This window comes from Mus caroli, unplaced genomic scaffold, assembly GCF_978045245.1.
Source record: "Mus caroli unplaced genomic scaffold, Mus_caroli_1 scaffold_1, whole genome shotgun sequence".
In the NCBI taxonomy this organism is placed as follows: Eukaryota; Metazoa; Chordata; class Mammalia; order Rodentia; family Muridae; genus Mus; species Mus caroli.
In genome coordinates, this window is record NW_028227256.1 from 181,676,831 (window position 1) to 181,697,279 (window position 20,449).

Below are 20,449 nucleotides of genomic sequence, written 5' to 3' on the forward strand. Positions count from 1 at the left end.
CTTTCCCCTACCTTACTCACACCCCAGGTATGGAGCCTTCTGGAAATCCAGACATAAATCCTGAGGCTTGGATCTCTGTTCCAGTGCCCATGTCATTTCTTCTAATGGGGAATCTGTCAACCGAAGCTTCCTCACAGCTATGAATAAGGCCCTTCTGAGCCTTCAGATAATACAGGAAAAAAATTCCCCAGAGGTAAGGCAGAAATTCTAGCATTTTCTCTAACAACCTAGCATTTAGGCAGAGAAAACAGTCTGAAATATGTGGCAGATGGGCCTGGAAAGGCATCTCAGTGGCTCAAGGCACTTGTTGCTCTTACAAACAGTGTGGGTTCAGTTCCCAGCACCCATGTGGTGGCTCATAACCACGTGTAACTCCTGTTCTAGGGGGTCCCTAGACCTCTTCTGACATCAGAAGGCACCAGGTACACACATGGTATACATATACATAGGAAACTCATAGATGTAAAATAAAATAAGTAAATCTAAAATTAAAATATTGAAAATATATAACAGATTTCTGTAATATTGGGAAACTCCACAAGGTAAAGTTTACTCTGTATTTTGAAATAGGATCCAGCTATGTAGCCAAGGTTAGCCACAAACACATGATCCTCTTGTTTTAGCCTCCTGAGTGCTGGGATTAGTAGACTATTTGAATGTCTAGGAAAAAAATAGTAGCCAGCTCCATGCAAGTGCTCCTGTGGGGTAGGGCCTCAGTAGGTCCTTGGTCCTTGAACATCAGCATTTTCTCAAGGAGGTGGAGAGTCTGTTGGGGAGAAAGGCAATCACCTGTTCTGCGGGGACAATAGCTACTAACTGACAGCTTTTGTTCATGGTGCACCCTGAAGATGCCTGGCATTTACCTTCTCCTTAGCTGACTAAGATGAGACTGAGATTGCCCCCAAATGAGTCATGTTCTTCTTGGAGTCTTGCTCAGTGCACGGTAGTACATAAAAACACATTGTGGGTTTGTTCACGGGGCCCTATTGAAATGATGGTAATCACAAAACTTCCAGACAGAGCTCAGAGAGGAGAGATGAACACATACCAATTGTGCTTCAATTAGTCAGTAAGCCTGGTCAACGAGAAAGATGCCTACAGATTTTAATTGGTCTCGGGGGAGGAGAACAGAATGTTCTGTGGTGTCCTTGCTCACCCTGACATTGCATTATCTGGGCCACAGGGCAGCTGCAATCTTTCCCCGGGGGCTCAGGAAGTCTGCCTAGAAATTTCAAATTCAGCTTTAACCTTTTTACCGCCATGTTACTTCAACATAGATATTCTTCAGGGTAGTTAGATGTAAAAGATGTGAAGTCTGCTTCATTTCTAAATGGGTCAATCTGGTTCCTAGAGTACAGGCCCTAGAGGATACCACTGTTGAGGGACAGATAATTTGTCGGGGGATAGATAATTTTTATCCAGGCAAAATAATCAGCAGTGGCTTAGGTGAAGTTTGGGCCTATGCCCTTATACTAATATCATCTGTCATCCCAGAAAGATCAATGGTTTTGAGTAAAACCAGTGTCTTGGGTATCTCCATCAGTAAAATAATAATAGCTTTGTTCTCTCAGAAAATAACTGGAGGTCATAAAAGCCACGACACAAATCCTGCCCTGTTCTAAGGGGATGGAAAGGTCTCATGATCAAATGACATTATCTGTGTCAAAGTCTTCTCTTCTGCCCCCCATCCCCACTCCCATTTCAGCTTAGTAGGCTCACAGGCCTTGTTAATCCGGATACGCTGGGCTTTGCTGAGACAACAACAAAAGTATACCTCCTTATAGCCTGATACAGGTCAGAGGGCTTTCCAGACAAATCTAATTTGCTGTCACTCAGTAACCTTATAATTTCAGAGGCCTTCGGTATCAGCCAGAGTGGGGAGTGGGGACTGGTGGGAGACTGAGTTGAGCTCACATCCTCCTTTACCGTACCAGACAGGAAATAACACACACACCTTCACACACATGCTCAGGACCCAGAATGAATTTCATGACCCTATCATGAACTTGGGACTATGAGGGGCTTGTAGAGAATTTAGGGGACAGGTGCTGGTGTTAGGTATTCCATGAGTTCCTGTTTATCTTCATATGCCCAAGCCATGCAGGGCTTAAAAATGAATTAAGGTTTATTTAACAAACCTACCAAATAATGTCAACTAGGGAGTCAAAGATCAATATGGTTCAAGTACACTGTACATGTTCACTCTCTCTCTCTCTCTCTCTCTCTCTCTCTCTCTCTCTGTGTGTGTGTGTGTGTGTGTGTGTGTGTGTGTGTGTTGGCTTCTTTTCTTGAGGTAGAATCTCACTGTATAGTCCAATATAGCCTGCAATTCACTATGTAGCCCAAGCAGGCCTCAAATTTGTAATCTCCTGCAAGTGTGACATGGGGGTTGGGGGGGAGGCAAGCAGGTAAATTATCGGGCAATGCATTGTGACTGGGGTATAAATGGAGTACATGGAAGACAGATGGGCTCTGAAAGTCTTTCGGACTCTACAGCTTTACAAGAGTGTGGACTGGAGAGAATGAAGTGATGGACTAGAAGTGGCCAGAGGTGGTGTCGGGGTAGAGAGGATCTATAGGGGAGAAATGGAGCCATGGCCCCCAGATTCTGCCTTAGCTCAGGCTTCTTAAATTAAAAAAAAAAAAAAAGAGTCAAGAAATACTGACATCTCCCAAATGAAGCAAAGGTTAGAAAGGCTGAGGAAGAAAGATCACAAATTTAAGGCCTGCTTGAGCTGTAGTGTGAATTGCAGGTTATACTGGGCTATATAGTGAGATTCTGCCTCAAGAAAAGAAGTCAGTTTGCATGCCTGTGCAAGCACACACACACATGTGTAGACACACACATGTGTAGACACACACATGTGTACGCACACACACACCACACCATAAAAAATGTGTACACACACACACACACCACACACCAGGAAAATGTGTACACACACACACAAACACCACACCAGAAAAATGTGTATACACACACACACACACACACTACCACCACCACCACCACCAACAACAACAACAACAACAACATCAGAAAACAAAGAATAAAGACTTAAAATGGAGGAAACAAAGGTATTCATAATTCTGGGGAGGTTCAATAAAAGTATAGGGGGTTATTAAATTATTTTACCAGAAAAATCACTGAGGAAACATATCGTAAGGGGAGAAGTTCCGTCTCATTCATTATTCATAACGACATCACCACTGATGATTGACATTCGGCCTAAAACTTGGGTCCTATACTCAGAAATATAATTTCCAGAGACTAAGACAAACAGTAGAATCTTTTTCTGGATGTATAGTCTCAGTGACTTGGGTGTTTGAATGCTGTGTGTGTGTGTGTGTGTGTGTGTGTGTATGAATGTGTATGAGTGTGTGTGTGCATGTGCCTGTATGTGCATGCATTTGTACATGTGTATGTGTATAAATGTGTATGAATGTGTATGTGCATGTATGTGTGTGCATGTACCTGTATGTGTGTGTGCATGTACATGTGTGTATGTCTGAGTGCATGTGCATGTGTGTATGAATGTATATGAGTGTATCTGTGCATGTGTGTGTGTGCGTGTATGTGTGTGTGTGTATGATTCTGGGGATGTGATTTGGGTTAGTAATTTTTCTCATTGCTATGAAAAAAATACCTGTATGGAATAGAAAGGTATTTATACATATGTGGAAGCTATAGGTTGATGGAGAATGTCTTCCTCAGTCTCTCTCAACCTTATTTTTTGAGACAGGATCTCCAATGAAATCTAGTATCACTAATTAGTCTAGCAATTAAGTGTGTAGACTGCTCTTGCAGAGAACCTGAGTTCTCAGTACCCATGTCAACCAGCTCTCCAGCTCCAGGGTGTGAAGTCCGAGCCTTCTCAGGTATCGCACACTGGTGTGTGTATACACATATGCAAGCACACACATAGTAAAATAATAAGCTACTCTTCTAGAATGGTATTTCTACTTTGCACACTGAAATTATGTGGGGAGTTTTAAAAAAAAAAAAAACATACCTACTTATTTGCCTTCTATAGAGAGAAAAGAACAATGTGGGGAATGATGGATGGAAGGGGAAGTGGGAAAAATCTGGAAAGAGCTGGGGGATGGGAAACCATGATCAGAATATATTATAGGTGATTTTCTAAAGGTATGAGGGAAAGAAGCATACAAATGCATGGTTTCTACCGCAGCATCAGTATTCTGATTTACTTAGTGTATGGCATAGGTAAGACAAGAGGATGATTTTAAGTATCCTAGAAGAATCTAATCCTCAACCAAAGTTGCAAGGGTACCTACCCTTCTCAAGGATAGACCCTCTAGCAAAGCTCCATCTCAAATACTTTTCTAAGGACTTTTGTGTTAATGCCTTCATTCTATGACTTCAAATAATTCACTTTTAGCAAGCTATGTCGTTACTTTTTTCATTTGTGTTTTTAAAAATTTATTCTTCTCTTATACATTAACATCCTGACCGAAGGTTCCCTCCCTCAACTCTTCCCAGTAACCCCCCACCTCCCAACCTCCCCTCTCCCCCAGATCTACTCTTTTGTTTCTTCTTAGAAAAGAGCAGATCTCTCAGGGAGGCCAACTGAACACAGCAGAACAAGTTATAATGACACTAAGTGCAACCTCTCTATCAAGGCTGGACAAGCCAACCCAGTAAGAGGAAAAGGGTCCTAAGAGTGGGCAAAAGAGTCAGAGACACCCCCAACTCCCACTGTCAGTAGTTCCCGAAAGAACACGAAGCTACACAACTGTAACAAATGTGCAGAGGGCCTGGTTCAGACAATCACGGGTTCTGTGATTGCTGCTTCAGCCTCTGTGAGCCCCTTTGAGTGAATGCCATCTTTTTTTTTTATTGCGTATTTTCCTCAATTACATTTCCAATGCTATCCCAAAAGTCCCCCGTACCCTCCCCCCTACTTCCCTACCCACCCATTCCCATTTTTAGGCCCTGGTGTTCCCCTGTACTGGGGCGTATAAAGTTTGCATGTCCAATGGGCCTCTATTTCTAGTGATGGCCAACTAGGCCATCTTCTGATACATATGCAGCTAGAGTCAAGAGCTCCAGGGTACTGGTTAGTTCATAATGTTGTTGCACGTACAGGGTTGCAGATCTCTTTAGCTCCTTAGATACTTTCTTTAGCTCCTCCATTGGGGGCCCTGTGATCCATCCAATAGCTGACTGTGAGCATCCACTTCTGTGTTTGCTAGGCCCTGGCCTAGTCTCACAAGAGACAGCTATATCAGGGTCCTTTCAGCAAATGCTTGCTAGTATACGCAATGGTGTCATCGTTTGGAGGCTAATTATGGGATGAATCCCTGGATATGGCAGTCTCTAGATGCTCCATCTTTTTGTCTCAGCTCCAAACTTTATCTCTGTAACTCCTTCCATGGGTGATTGTTTCCAATTCTAAGAAGGGGCAAAGTGTCCACACTTTGGTCTTCGTTCTTCTTCAGTTTCATGTGTTTTACAAATTGTCTCTTATGTCTAGGGTTTACTAAGTTTCTGGGCTAATATCCACTTATTAATGAGTACATATCATTTGAGTTCTTTTGTGATTGTGTTACCTCACTCAGGATGATGCCCTCCAGGTCCAACCATTTGCCTAGGAATTTCATGAATTCATTCTTTTTAATAGCTGAGTAGTACTCCATTGTGTTAATGTACCACATTTTTTGTACCCATTCCTCTGTTGAGGGGCATCTGGGTTCTTTCCAGCTTCTGGCTATTATAAATAAGGCTGCTATTAACATAGTGGAGCATGTGTCCTTCTTACCGGTTGGGACTTCTTCTGGATATATGCCCAGGAGAGGTATTGCGGGATCCTCCGGTAGCACTATGTCCAATTTTCTGAGGAACCCTTAGACTGATTTCCAGAGTGGTTGTACAAGCTTGCAATCCCACCAACGATGGAAGAGTGTTCCTCTTTCTCCACATCCTTGCCAGCATCTGCTGTCACCTGAATTTTTGATCTTAGCCATTCTGACTGGTGTGAGATGGAATCTCAAGGTTGTTTTGATTTTCATTTCACTGATGATTAAGGATGTTGAACATTTTTTCAGGTGCTTCTCAGCCATTCGGTATTCCTCAGGTGAGAATTCTTTGTTTAGCTCTGAGCCCCATTTTTTTTTAATTTTTAATATTTTTATTACATATTTTCCTCAATTACATTTCCAATGCTATCCCAAAAGTCCCCCAAAGCGCCCCCCACTTCCCTACCCACCTATTCCCATTCTTTTGGCCCTGGCATTCCCCTATATTGGGGCATATAAAGTTGGCAAGTCCAATGGGCCTCTCTTTCCAGTGATGGCCGACTAGGCCATCTTTCGATACATATGCAGCTAGAGACAAGAGCTCCGGGGTTCTGGTTAGTACATCATGTTGTTCCAACAATAGGGTTGCAGATCCCTTTAGCTCCTTGGGTACTTTCTCTAGCTTCTCCATTGGGAGCCCTGTGATCCATCCAATAGCTGACTGTGAGCATCCACTCCTGTGTTTGCTAGGCCCCGGCATCGTCTCACAAGAGACAGCTATATTTGGGTCCTTTCAGCAAAATCTTGCTAGTGTACGCAATGGTGTCAGCGTTTAGAAGCTGATTATGGGATGGATCCCTGGATACGGCAGTCTCTAAATGGTCCATCCTTTCATCACAGCTACAAACTTTGTCTCTGTAATTCCTTCCATGGGTGTTTTGTTCCCAATTCTAAGAAGGGGCACAGTGTCCACACTTTGGTCTTCATTCTTCTTGAGTTCCATGCGTTTAGCAAATTGTATCTTATATCTTGGGTATCCTAAGTTTTGGGCTAATATCCACTTATCAGTGAATACATTTTGTGTGAGTTCTTTTGTGATTGTGTTACCTCACTCAAGATGATGCCCTCCAGGTCAATCCATTTGGCTAGGAATTTCATAAATTCATTCTTTTTAATAGCTGAGTAGTACTCCATTGTGTTAATGTACCATAATTTCTGTATCCATTCATCTGTTGAGGGACATCTGGGTTCTTTCCAGCTTCTGGCTATTATAAATAGGGCTGCTATGAACATAGTGGAGCAAGTGTCCTTTTTACCGGTTGGGACATCTTCTTGATATATGCCCAGGAGAGGTATTGCTGGATCCTCCGGTAGTACTATGTCCAATTTTCTGAGGAACCGCCAGACTGATTTCCAGAGTGGTTGTACAAGCTTGCAATCCCACCAACAATGGAGGAGTGTTCCTCTTTCTCCACATCCTCGCCAGCATCTGCTGTCACCTGAATTTTTGATCTTAGCCATTCTGACTGGTGTGAGGTGGAATCTCAAGGTTGTTTTGATTTGCATTTCCCTGATGATTAAGGATGTTGAACATTTTTTCAGGTGCTTCTCTGCCATTCGGTATTCCTCAGGTGAGAATTCTTTGTTCAGTTCTGAGCCCCATTTTTTAATGGGGTTATTTGACTTTCTGGAGTCCACCTTCTTGAGTTCTTTATATATATTGGATATTAGTCCCTTATCTGATTTAGGATAGGTGAAGATCCTTTCCCAATCTGTTGGTGGTTTTTTTGTCTTATTGATGGTGTCTTTTGCCTTGCAGAAGCTTTGCAGTTTCATGAGGTCCCACTTGTCAATTCTCGATCTTACAGCACAAGCCATTGCTGTTCTATTCAGGAATTTTCCCCTGTGCCCATATCTTCAAGGCTTTTCCCCACTTTCTCCTCTATAAGTTTCAGTGTCTCTGGTTTTATGTGAGTTCCTTGATCCACTTAGACTTGACCTTAGTACAAGGAGATAGGAATGGATCGATTTGAATTCTTCTACATGTTAACAACCAGTTGTGCCAGCACCATTTGTTGAAAATGCTGTCTTTCTTCCACTGGATGTTTTTAGCTCCCTTGTCGAAGATCAAGTGACCGTAGGTGTGTGGGTTCATTTCTGGGTCTTCAATTCTATTCCATTGGTCTATTTGTCTGTCACTATACCAGTACCATGCAGTTTTTATCACAATTGCTCTGTAGTAGAGCTTTAGGTCCGGCATGGTGATTCCACCAGAGGTTCTTTTATCCTTGAGAAGAGTTTTTGCTATCCTAGGTTTTTTGTTGTTCCAGATGAATTTGCAGATTGCACTTTCTAATTCGTTGAAGAATTGATTTGGAATTTTGTTGGGATTTGCATTGAATCTGTAGATTGCTTTTGGCAAGATAGCCATTTTTACAATGTTGATCCTGCCAATCCATGAGCATGGGAGATCTTTCCATCTTCTGAGATCTTCTATAATTTCTTTCTTCAGAGACTTGAAGTTTTTATTATACAGATCTTTCACTTCCTTAGTTAGAGTCACGCCAAGATATTTTATATTATTTGTGACTATTGAGAAGGGTGTTTTTTCCCTAATTTCTTTCTCAGCCTGTTTATTCTTTGTGTAGAGAAAGGCCATTGATTTGTTTGAGTTAATTTTATATCCAGCTACTTCACCGAAGCTGTTTATCAGGCTTAGGAGTTCTCTGGTGGAATTTTTAGGGTCACTTATATATACTATCATATCATCTGCAAAAAGTGATATTTTGACTTCATCTTTTCCAATTTGTATCCCTTTGATCTCCTTTTGTTGTCGAATTGCTCTGGCTAGGACTTCAAGTACAATGTTGAATAGGTATGGAGAAAGTGGACAGCTTTGTCTAGTCCCTGATTTCAGAGGGATTGCTTCAAGCTTCTCACCATTTACTTTGATGTTGGCTACTGGTTTGCTGTAGATTGCTTTTATCATATTTAGGTATGGGCCTTGAATTCCTGATCTTTCCAAGACTTTTATCATGAATGGGTGTTGGATCTTGTCAAATGCTTTTTCCGCATCTAATGAGATGACCATGTGGTTTTTGTCTTTGAGTTTGTTTATATACTGGATTACGTTGATGGATTTCCATATATTGAACCATCCCTGCATCCCTGGGATGAAACCTACTTGGTCAGGATGGATGATTGTTTTGATGTGTTTTTGGATTCGGTTAGCAAGAACTTTATTGAGGATTTTTGCATCAATATTCATAAGGGATATTGGTCTGAAGTTTTCTATCTTTGTTGGGTCTTTTTGTGGATTAGGTATCAGAGTAATTGTGGCTTCATAGAATGAGTTGGGTAGAGTACCTTCTGTTTCTATTTTGTGGAATAGTTTGTGAAGAACTGGGATTAGATCTTCTTTGAAGGTCTGATAGAACTCTGCACTAAACCCATCTGGTCCTGGGCTTTTTTTAGTTGGGAGACTATTAATGACTGCTTCTATTTCTTTGGGGGATATAGGGCTGTTTAGATCATTAACCTGATCTTGATTCAACTTTGGTACCTGGTATCTGTCTAGGAACTTCTCCATTTCATCCAGGTTCTCCAGTTTTGTTGAGTATAGCCTTTGGTAGAAGGATCTGATGGTGTTTTGGATGTCTTCAGGATCTGTTGTTATGTCTCCTTTTTCATTTCTGATTTTGTTAATTAGGATGCTTTCCCTGTGCCCTCTAGTGAGTCTGGCTAAGGGTTTATCTATCTTGTTGATTTTCTCAAAGAACCAGCTCCTTGATTGGTTGATTCTTTGAATAGTTTTTCTTGTTTCCACTTGGTTGACTTCACCCCTGAGTTTGATTATTTCCTGCCATCTACTCCTCTTGGGTGAATTTGCTTCCTTTTGTTCTAGTGCTTTTAGGTGTGTTGTCAAGCTGCTAATGTGTGCTCTCTCTAGTTTCCTTTTGGAGGCACTCATAGCTATGAGTTTTCCTCTTAGAAATGCTTTCATTGCGTCCCATAAGTTTGGGTATGTTGTGGCTTCATTTTCATTGAACTCTAAAAAGTCCTTAATTTCTTTCTTTATTCCTTCCTTGACCAAGGTATCATTGAGCAGAGTGTTGTTCAGTTTCCACGTGAAGGTTGGCTTTCTATTATTTATTTTGTTATTGAAGATCAGCCTTAGTCCATGGTGATCTGATAGGATGCATGGGACAATTTCAATATTTTTATATCTGTTGAGGCCTGCTTTGTGACCAATTATGTGGTCAATTTTGGAGAAGGTACCATGAGGTGCTGAGAAGAAGGTATATCCTTTTGTTTTAGGATAGAATGTTCTGTAGATATCTGCCAGATCCATTTGATTCATAATTTCTCTTAGTTTCACTGTGTCCCTGTTTAGTTTCTGTTTCCATGATCTGTCCATTGGTGAAAGTGGTGTGTTGAAGTCTCCCACTATTATTGTATGAGGTGCAATGTGTGCTTTGAGCTTTACTAAAGTTTCTTTAATGAATGTGGCTGCCTTTGTATTTGGAGCATAGATATTCAGGATTGATAGTTCCTCTTGGAGGATTTTACCTTTGATGAGTATGAAGTGTCCCTCCCTGTCTTTTTTAATGACTTTGGGTTGGAAGTCAATCTTATCAGATATTAGAATGGCTACTCCAGCTTGTTTCTTCATGCCATTTGCTTGGAGAATTGTTTTCCAGCCTTTCATTCTGAGGTAGTGTCTATCCTTTTCTCTGAGATGAGTTTCCTGTAAGCAGCAAAATGTTGGGTCTTGTTTGTGTAGCCAGTTTGTTAGTCTATGTCTTTTTATCAGGGAGTTGAGTCCATTGATATTAAGAGATATTAAGGAAAAGAAATTGGTGTTTCCTGTTATTTTTGATGTTAAAGTTGGCATTTTGTTCTTGTGGCTGTCTTCTTTTAGGTTTGTTGAGGGATTACCTTCTTGTTGTTTCTAGGGCGTGGTTCCTGTCCTTGTATTGGTTTTTTTCTGTTATTATCCTTTGAAGGGCTGGATTCGTGGAGAGATAATGTGTGAATTTGGTTTTGTCGTGGAATACTTTGGTTTCTCCATCTATGTTAATTGAGAGTTTGGCTGGGTATAGTAGCCTGGGCTGGAATTTGTGTTCTTTTAGTGTCTGTATAACATCTGTCCAGGATCTTCTGGCTTTCATAGTCTCTGGTGAAAAGTCTGGTGTAATTCTGATAGGCTTGCCTTTATATGTTACTTGGCCTTTTTCTCTTACTGCTTTTAGTATTCTATCTTTATTTAGAGCATTTGTTGCTCTGATTATTATGTGTCGGGAGGTATTTCTTTTCTGATCCAGTCTATTTGGAGTTCTCTAGGCTTCTTGTATGTTCATGGGCATCTCTTTCTTTAGATTTGGGAAGTTTTCTTCTATAATTTTGTTGAAGATGTTTGCTGGTCCTTTGAGTTGAAAATCTTCATTCTCATCCACTCCTATTATCCGTAGGTTTGGTCTTCTCATTATGTCCTGTATTTCTTGGATGTTTTGAGTTAGGATCTTTTTGCATTTTCCATTTTCCTTGATTGTTGTGCAGATGTTCTCTATGGAATCTTCTGCACCTGAGATTCTCTCTTCCATCTCTTGTATTCTGTTGCTGATGCTCGTATCTATGGTTCCAGATTTCTTTCCTAGGGTTTCTATCTCCAGTGTTGCCTCATTTTGGGTTTTCTTTATTGTGTCTACTTCCCTTTTTAGGTCTAGTATGGTTTTGTTCATTTCCATCATCTGTTTGGATGTGTTTTCCTGTTTTTCTGTAAGGACTTCTACCTGTTTGATTATGTTATCATGTTTTTCTTTAAGGATTTGTAACTCTTTAGCAGTGTTCTCCTGCAATTCTTTAAGGGATTTTTGTGCTTCCTCTTTATTGTCTTCTTCCTTTTTAGCAGTGTTCTCCTGCATTTCTTTAAGTGTGTTATTAACGTCCTTCTTGAAGTCCTCTATCATCATCAGGAGATATGCTTTTAGATCCGTGTCTAGCTTTTCCGGTGTGTTGGGGTGCCCTGGACTGGGCGAAGTGGGGGTGCTGGGTTCTGATGATGGTGAGTGGTTTTGGTTTCTGTTAGTAAGATTATTACGTTTACCTTTCACCATCTGGTAATCTCTGGGGTTAGTTGTTGTCGTTGTCACTGTTTAAAGATTAGAGCAGAAGCTGTGTTCCACTCACCAGAAGTCTCAAAATCCTGTGGTGGGGGTCGTGGGTAGCTGGCGGGTGTCAGCGGACCCTGCGCTCTAGCTACCCCCGTGCTTTTCTGCCTGGAAGAGGCTTGTGGCCCTACTCAGGCCGGATTTCTGCCTCCCCAACCAAAGCAGTCTCAGGTCCCGCGTGATTGGACTGGAGCAGAAGCTGTGTTCCACTCACTAGCAGTCTCAAAATCCTGTGGCGGGGGTCGTGGGTAGCTGGCGTGTGTCAGCCGACCCTGCGCTCTAGCTACCCCGGTGCTGGTCCGGCCGGAAGAGGCCTGTGGCCCTACTCAGGCTGGTTTTCTGCTTCCCTAACTAATGCAGTCTCAGGTCCAGCGTGCGCAATTGTATTGGAGCAGAAGCTGTGTTCCACTCACCAGAAGTCTTAAGATCCTGTGGGGGGGGGGGGTTGTGGGTAGCTGGCGGGTGTCAGCCGACCCTGCGCCCTAGCTATCCCGGTGCTGTTCTTACCGGAAGAGGCTTGTCGAGCCCCATTTTTTAATGGGGTTATTTGATTTTCTGGAGTCCACCCTCCTGAATTCTTTATATATATTGGATATTAGTCCCCTATCTGATGTAAGATACGTAAAGATCCTTTCCCAATCTGTTGGTGGCCTTTTTGTCTTATTGACGCCGTCTTTTGCCTTGCAGAAGCTTTGCAGTTTCATGAGGTCCCATTTGTCAATTCTCGATCTTACAGCACAAGCCATTGCTGTTCTATTCAGGAATTTTTCCCCTGTGCCCATATATTCGAGACTTTTCCCCACTTTCTCCTCTATAAGTTTCAGTGTCTCTGGTTTTATGTGAAGTTCCTTGATCCACTTAGATTTGACCTTAGTACAAGGAGATAGGAATGGATCAATTTGCATTCTTCTACATGATAACAACCAGTTGTGCCAGCACCATTTGTTGAAAATGCTGTCTTTCTTCCACTGGATGGTTTTAGCTCCCTTGTCGAAGATCAAGTGGGTTCATTTCTGGGTCTTCAATTCTATTCCATTGGTCTACTTGTCTGTCACTATACCAGTACCATGCAGTTTTTATCACGATTGCTCTGTAGTAAAGCTTTAGGTCAGTTATGGTGATCCCACCACAGGTACTTTTATCCTTGAGAAGAGTTTTTGCTATCCTAGGTTTTTTATTATTCCAGATGAATTTGCAGATTGCTCTTTCTAATTCGTTGAAGCATTGAGTTGGAATTATGATGGGGATTGCATTGAATCTGTAGATTGCTTTGGCAAGATAGCCATTTTCACAATGTTGATCCTGCCTATCTATGAGCATGGGAGATCTTTCCATCTTCTGAGATCTTCTATAATTTCTTTCTTCAGAGACTTGAAGTTTTATTATATAGATCTTTCACTCCCTTAGTTAGATTCACGCCAAGATATTTTATATTATTTGTGACTATTGAGAAGGGTGTTGTTTCCCTAATTTCTTTCTCAGCCTGTTTATCCTTTGTGTAGAGAAAGGCCATTGATTTGTTTGAGTTAATTTTATATCCAGCTACTTCACCGAAGCTGTTTATCAGGTTTAGGAGTTCTCTGGTGGAATTTTTAGGGTCACTTATACATGCTATCATATCATCTGCAAAAAGTGATATTTTGACTTCATCTTTTCCAATTTGTATCCCCTTGATCTCCTTTTGTTGTCGAATTGCTCTGGCTAGGACTTCAAGTACAATGTTGAATAGTTATGGGGAGAGTGGAAAGCCTTGTCTAGTTCCTGATTTTAGTGGGATTGCTTCAAGCATCTCACAATTTATTTTGATGTTGGCTACTGGTTTGCTGTAGATTGCTTTTATCATGTTTAGGTATTGGCCTTGAATTCCTGATCTTTCCAAGACTTTTATCATGAATGTGTGTTGCGTCTTGTCAAATGCTTTCTCCGTATCTAACGAGATGATCATGTGCTTTTTTGTCTTTGAGTTTGTTTATATAATGGATTATGTTGATGGATTTCCGTATATTAAACCATCCCTGCATCCCTGGAATAAAACCTACTTGGTCAGGATGGATGATTGCTTTAATGTGTTCTTGGATTAAGTTAGCAAGAATTTTATTGAGGATTTTTGCATCTATATTCATAAGGGAAATTGGTCTGAAGTTCTGTAACTTTGTTGGATCTTTCTGTGGTTTAGGTATAGTTGGGTAGAGTTCCTTCTACTTCTATTTTGTGGAATAGTTTGTGCCGAACTGGAATTAGATCTTCTTTGAAGGTCTGGTAGAACTCTGGACTAAACCCATCTGGTCCTGGGCTTTTTTTGGCTGGGAGACTATTAATGACTGCTTCTATTTCTTTAGGGGATATGGGACTGTTTAGATTGTTAACTTGATCCTGATTTAACTTTGGTACCTCATATCTGTCTAGAAATTTGTCCATTTCGTCCAGTTTTCCAGTTTTGTTGAGTATAGCCTTTTGTAGATGGATCTGATGGTGTTTTGGATTTCTTCAGGATCTGTTGTTATGTCTCCCTTTTCATTTCTGATTTTGTTATTTAGGATGTTGTCCCTGTGCCCTCTAGTGAGTCTAGCTAAGGGTTTATCTATCTTGTTGATTTTCTCGAAGAACCAACTCCAAGTTTGGTTAATTCTTTGAATAGTTCTTTTTGTTTCCACTAGGTTGATTTCACCCCTGAGTTTGATTATTTCCTGCCATCTACTCCTCTTGGGTGAATTTTCTTCCTTTTTTTCTAGGGCTTTTAGATGTGTTGTCAAGCTACTAGTGTGTGCTCTCTCCAGTTTCTTTGTGGAGGCACTCAGAGCTATGAGTTTCCCTCTTAGAAATGCTTTCATTGTGTCCCCTAAGTTTGGGTATGTTGTTGTGGCTTCATTTTCATTAAACTCTAAAAAGTTTTTAATTTCTTTCCTTATTCCTTCCTTGACCAAGGTGTCATTCAGTTTCCACGTGAAGGTTGGCTTTCCATTATTTATGTTGTTATTGAAGATCAGCCTTAGTCCATGGTGGTCTGATAGGATGCATGGGACAATTTCAATATTTTTGTATCTGTTGAGGCCTGTTTTCTGACCTATTATATGGTCAATTTTGGAGAAGGTCCCGTGAGGTGCTGAGAAGAAGGTATATCCTTTTGTTTTAGGATAAAATGTTCTGTAGATATCTGTTAAATCCATTTGTTTCATAACTTAGTGAATGCCATCTTATAATCACAGGTGGTCCCTGGCTTAAGATGTCTTCATCCCATCTAAACAGAAGGCACATTTAAATCAATCATCTTCCCTGCACCCTGGCCTGTTTCCTTACATCCCCTGGTCATGTGAGTAGGTGGCCGGGAGCTTCCATGTGACTCACTGTCCTGCCACTGCTCAGCATAGGGATTATGCTTTGCATCTCAGAAACCAAGGAAAAAAACATCAGGTCTCTAGGTTCTAAGTATGATTTCTCCCAAATGCATACTGCTTTCACACTATCTGAGAGTCTAAAGGTGGTTAAGTAGATCACTTTTAATTCACAAAATAATCTTAAAAAGAGGACCTCTGTGTTTAAGAAACCAGAAGAAGAAAACATGCATCAATATTATTCTTGACACTTTTGTATGTGTGTGTGTGTACATGTGTGTACATGTCTGTACGTGTGTGTACATGTCTGTACATGTGTGTACACGTGTGTACATGTGTAGGGAGGTTAGAGGTAGATGCTTGGTGTCTTCTGCCATCACTCACCACCTGATATATTGAAGCAAGGTTTCTCACTGAAAAGCTCATCAATTTGGCTGTTCTAGCTACCCAGTTTGCTCTGGGGATTTCCTGCCTCTGCCTCCTGTACTGGGATTACAGATGGGGTGTCCTACCTGCCTGAAATATTTGTGGGTGCTAGGGATCTAGATTCAGCCTTCATGTTTGCTAGCAAGTACTTTATTGGCTCGGCCATCTCCCTGGACCCAACCCGAGTTTGAAAAGATTATTTCCCCAACATAGCGAAGTTGGTGAAAATTACTGTATCTTTTTCATTTTATAGAGGAGACGTTTGCAGCAGAGGGAAGATGAAGGACTGGCTGAAGCTTGGCTGCCCCTGAGCAGCAAGGCTGTATTTCAGTGTGAACCATCTCAGCAGAGGTGCAACATTCTATGCCATTCGTGTCATCCTTAGCGCCTCTGTCCGACATGGAGTGTGACCATGGAAAAGCCTTCCACTGATCCATTGGGAAAGCTTTGGAAAGCTATAAACCCATTGATTTAAATGTGGCACACCCAGTTGGGTTCACACCTGTGGCATCCCTGACTTCACTACAGGGTCTAGAAGGGGCCACATGTGGCCCCTGAGCACTTGAAATAAGTTTGGAACTGAATGCTTTATTTAATTTAGCTTTAAACATGCATAGACTCATAGGGCCACTGGAATTGCTGGACAGTGCAGTTCAGGGTAGCTCTTAGAAGACACCCCTTGAGAGTCATGATGCAAGGAAAATTTGTTCTTCTTTCATTTGTGTGTGTGTGTATGCGCGCATGCATGCACGCTATACACACACACACACACATACACACACACACACATACACACACACACACATACACACACACACACACACACACATATATATATATATATATATATATATATATATATATATATATATATATATATATGCATATGCTTGCATACAGAGGCCAGAGCACAGCCTGTGGGGTGTTCTTCAGATCTTGTCTACCTTTATTTTGAGACAGAGTCTCTCTCATTAGATTGGCACTCACCCAAGCCTAGCTTGGCTGGTCAATGACCCGAGGAAGCTAGCTTGCTACCTGTCGCTGCCTCCTTGGCTCTGGGATTATAAACGTGTGCTGCCACATGCCACAGCTTGGGTTTTGTTTTTTAATGTGAGTAGTAGGGCTTGAAATCAGGTCCTCTTGCTTGCCAGACAAGCACTTTAATGGCAGCCATTTCTTAGGCCCGGGGAAGATTTCTTTGTTCATGCTCTGTAAAGGGAGTTGTTCTGTTTTCTGCTTAAAACTGATAAGCATAAACACATCACAATTGAGTATCTATACTTCAGTAAGTCTTGTCACATGTTCACCAGGCTCTAGGTACTCACCAGTTCTCCCAAGCACCTGTCTCCATTTCCAGCACCTCTGCTATTCATCATCTGGATTATTTCTACCTGTCAGGGCATGGTTTAATGTGTTCCTCTTCATACAACCCTCTGACTCTGTCTCATTCCCTTCTCAGTTCTAAGATGAAACGAGCCTCTCTCCCAGTGTCCCCACAGTCTCATTGCATACGGCTGCTCATTCAGCTCTAGGGGAGAGAGGCAGTGTACTGTAACACGCTGAGGGCTCTGACAGAGAATATAATGACTTGAACAAGAGATGTTCCCTCACAGGCTCATGTATTTGGATGCTTGGTCCCCAGTAGGTGGTACTGTTCAGGCAGATCGTGGGACTTTTAGGAGGTACAGCCTGGCTAAAGATGGGCTTTGAAAGTTTATAGTGTTGTGCTACTTCTCTATCTGCCTGTCTGTCTGCCTGTCTGTCTGTCCCTCCATCTTTGCTCTTTGTGTGTGGTTGAAGTGTGATCAGCCAGCTTCTTGCTACCCTGCTTTTCCCACCATTATGAACATCTAGCTTTCTTAAACCCTAAGCCAAAAGAAACCCTTCCTTTTTTTGTTTTTTGTTTTTTTTTGTTTTTTTTTTTTGTTTGTTTGTTTTTTTTTTTTTTTTTTTTTTTTTTTTTTTTAGAGACATGGTTTCTCTGTGTAGCCCTGGCTGTCCTGGAACTCATTCTGTAGTCCAGGCTGGCCTCAAACTCAGAAATCTGCCTGCCTCTGCCTCCTGAGTGCTGGGATTCGAGGTGTGCACCACCACTGCCTGGCAAGAAACCCTTCCTTAGGTCACTACGTCCCTGGTATTTTAGTGCAGTAACAGAAATGTAACTAATACTGAGAATGATACAGAAACTCTGGAAAGCCAAAGAAGGTCATGCTGGAGCCTGGGTTATTGGAGGAAAATTGGGAAGGCAGAATAGTGTGTTCAAGGACATGTGGGAAGACCTTTGAGAGAAGATCTGCACAGGAGTGTGGAGAGCCCAGAACACACTGCAGATGTGTGGATAGCTGCAGATCCTCTGCCTACCTCAAGTCATGCTGCTCAGAGTGAATGGACTGAGAAGCATACGTCATGATACTGGCGGCATCCTCTTGACAGGAGTAAGTGCAATCCACATGATTGTACTGCAGACTTTTAGGAAGGATCATACTTGTTAGAGGCACAGCTCCTTCAAGCTAGCAAGCAGGCTGGCAGCTAAAAATCCACCAACAAACTAGGTGTTATTTATGAACATGAACGAGGTGTTGAATAAAACCAAGGCTTTCGTTCAAAGCTCTTTCTAAAGAGATTCAAAGCTTGGTTAGAGTAAAGTGTGGAAAATCTCTCTCCCTTGGGAACTGAAGATCGGAGGCCACCATGCAGTAAGTATTGAGCAAGCACCTGCCATGTGGTTAGTGCAGTGTGGGATGCCGTGGTGCTCCAGCTGTTGGTAGAAGCAGGTGCTTTTGAAGGAAGCATATGATTTTATTAGAGAAATGGGACTGTCACTTACAATTGACAGAAATATGAATGAGCAGCACATGTAGCCTTAGAGATGGCGCACATTAAACTGTGCAAAGAGAATGGACTCACTCTTGGGCAGGAAACCAGACAGCACCTATCCAAAGACTGTGTTACAGCATTTCCCCAACTCTACTGCCCCACTTTTCAGGACATCACATCCCAACCTGTTTGTAGTGTAGGCGTTAAATTACTTTGCCAAACAAATTTCCACCTTGGTTGAATTACTTCTTTGAGACAAGCAGTGAGGGGGAAGAGCCTTACCCAGTAACATATCAGGGATCCAGAATGGACAAGCCCTCACCTCGCAAAGACAGAAGACTGAAATCAGTGAGATGGAATGGGTGGACATCTGAGATGCTATTGTCCTTAGGCAGCTGAGTAGCCGTCCTTGAGCTTCCGTAAGCACAGCCTTACCTGCCACACATACCTCTGGAATAAACTCATGGTACACTCTCTGCTTCTGATACACTGACCTGAGTTTTATGCTATGTGCTTCCCAAGTGAGGGGCACAGAGATGGGTTTAGTGTGGACACCTCTCACCCCAAGCTCAGCCCCAGATTCCCTTTTCAGGCAGAGGGAAGCTTGGGCTGAGTCATCTCAGTGATGAATGTTGTAGTCACTCTAGGGAGGTGTCCCCAGCTGCCCTGCTGGAGGGCAACCAAGTGAGTAACCCTGCTGATATCACATGGTACTGGAATGGCACTGGCTTGTGGCTGTGCCAAGCTCATGGCCATGAACGAGGCTGTTCAGTGAACTCTCACACCCCAGAGGGGGTTAGGGTTCTGCCTTAGGGGATCTTATAGAACCAGCAGCTTGCAGAAGAGTTGCTTATAACCCAGTAGAAACTGACAGTGACACAGTAAGACAGTTCCCAGAGAAATTTAGGGGAAAGAAAAATTGCTGCCTGGGAATTTCTACTCCTCTCCCTAGACAATTGCCCTTTCCCCCACATTTCCTTGACCTCCTTAACACAGATATGGCTGATGTAGAAGTACCAGCAGCATTCCTACCCAGAGCAGAGTGGGGAAATAGCAGGCTTAGATTGATGAAAAGTCTCTGAATCACGTGACCAGAACTCTCCCTCCATGTTGGTCCTAGGTACTGGATTCCGAATGCTCTGTATAGGAGATACAGCCCCCCGTGCTGTAAGCAGGCTCACCTTGAGGGAACTTTATTTCCATCTCTTGTATTAGTGATAGTGACATTTGGTTATTTGCTCTGGTCTTCAGACTGTTCTGTCAACTCGATCTTTCATGTCATGAGACTCTCGCTCACGTTTCCGAATCTTCTATATGTTCACGTGCTTTTCCTTCTTCTTTTCTCTCTTTCTCCCTTTCCCAAGTTAGAGATTTTATTGACATTATTTTAATAGAGTCTTGAGCATGAGGGTTAGGAGTAATGGAGGTACTAAGAGGAAAGTCAGGCATGTTCTCTTTCATTAGCCACCACATGGAAGAGTCTGTGTGTACTCCTCTCTCTATGTGTGTCCTCCTTCACACCATTGTTTCCCATCGCCTTTGTATAGTTAAGGGATCAGGTTAGAACCAGAATTTTTATGCTAAGAGGCAGGCATCAGTAGGAGGTCACAGGAGATCACTTGTCCCAGTGTTCTGTCAGGTAGCAGCCTAGAGATTGCCATTTCCATCAAAAGGCCATTCTGATCTCTAGTGTTACCTGTAAAGGCCAAGGCTGTCCTGGCTCAGAGGTTGGGGAGTGGGAAGTAGGAAGCCCTGGGTGTTAGAGGGATGATACATTATGGTGTGTTTTGGTAAACATGGCTTTGACTTTGTAAAGTCAAAAATAAAGTCTCTTTCCTTGTTTCCTTGTTGTTGTTGTTGTTGTTGTTATTGTTGTTTGGAGGGGGGCAGGGTTTCTCTGTATATCCCTGGCTGTCCTGGAACTCACTCTGTAGACCAGGCTGGCCT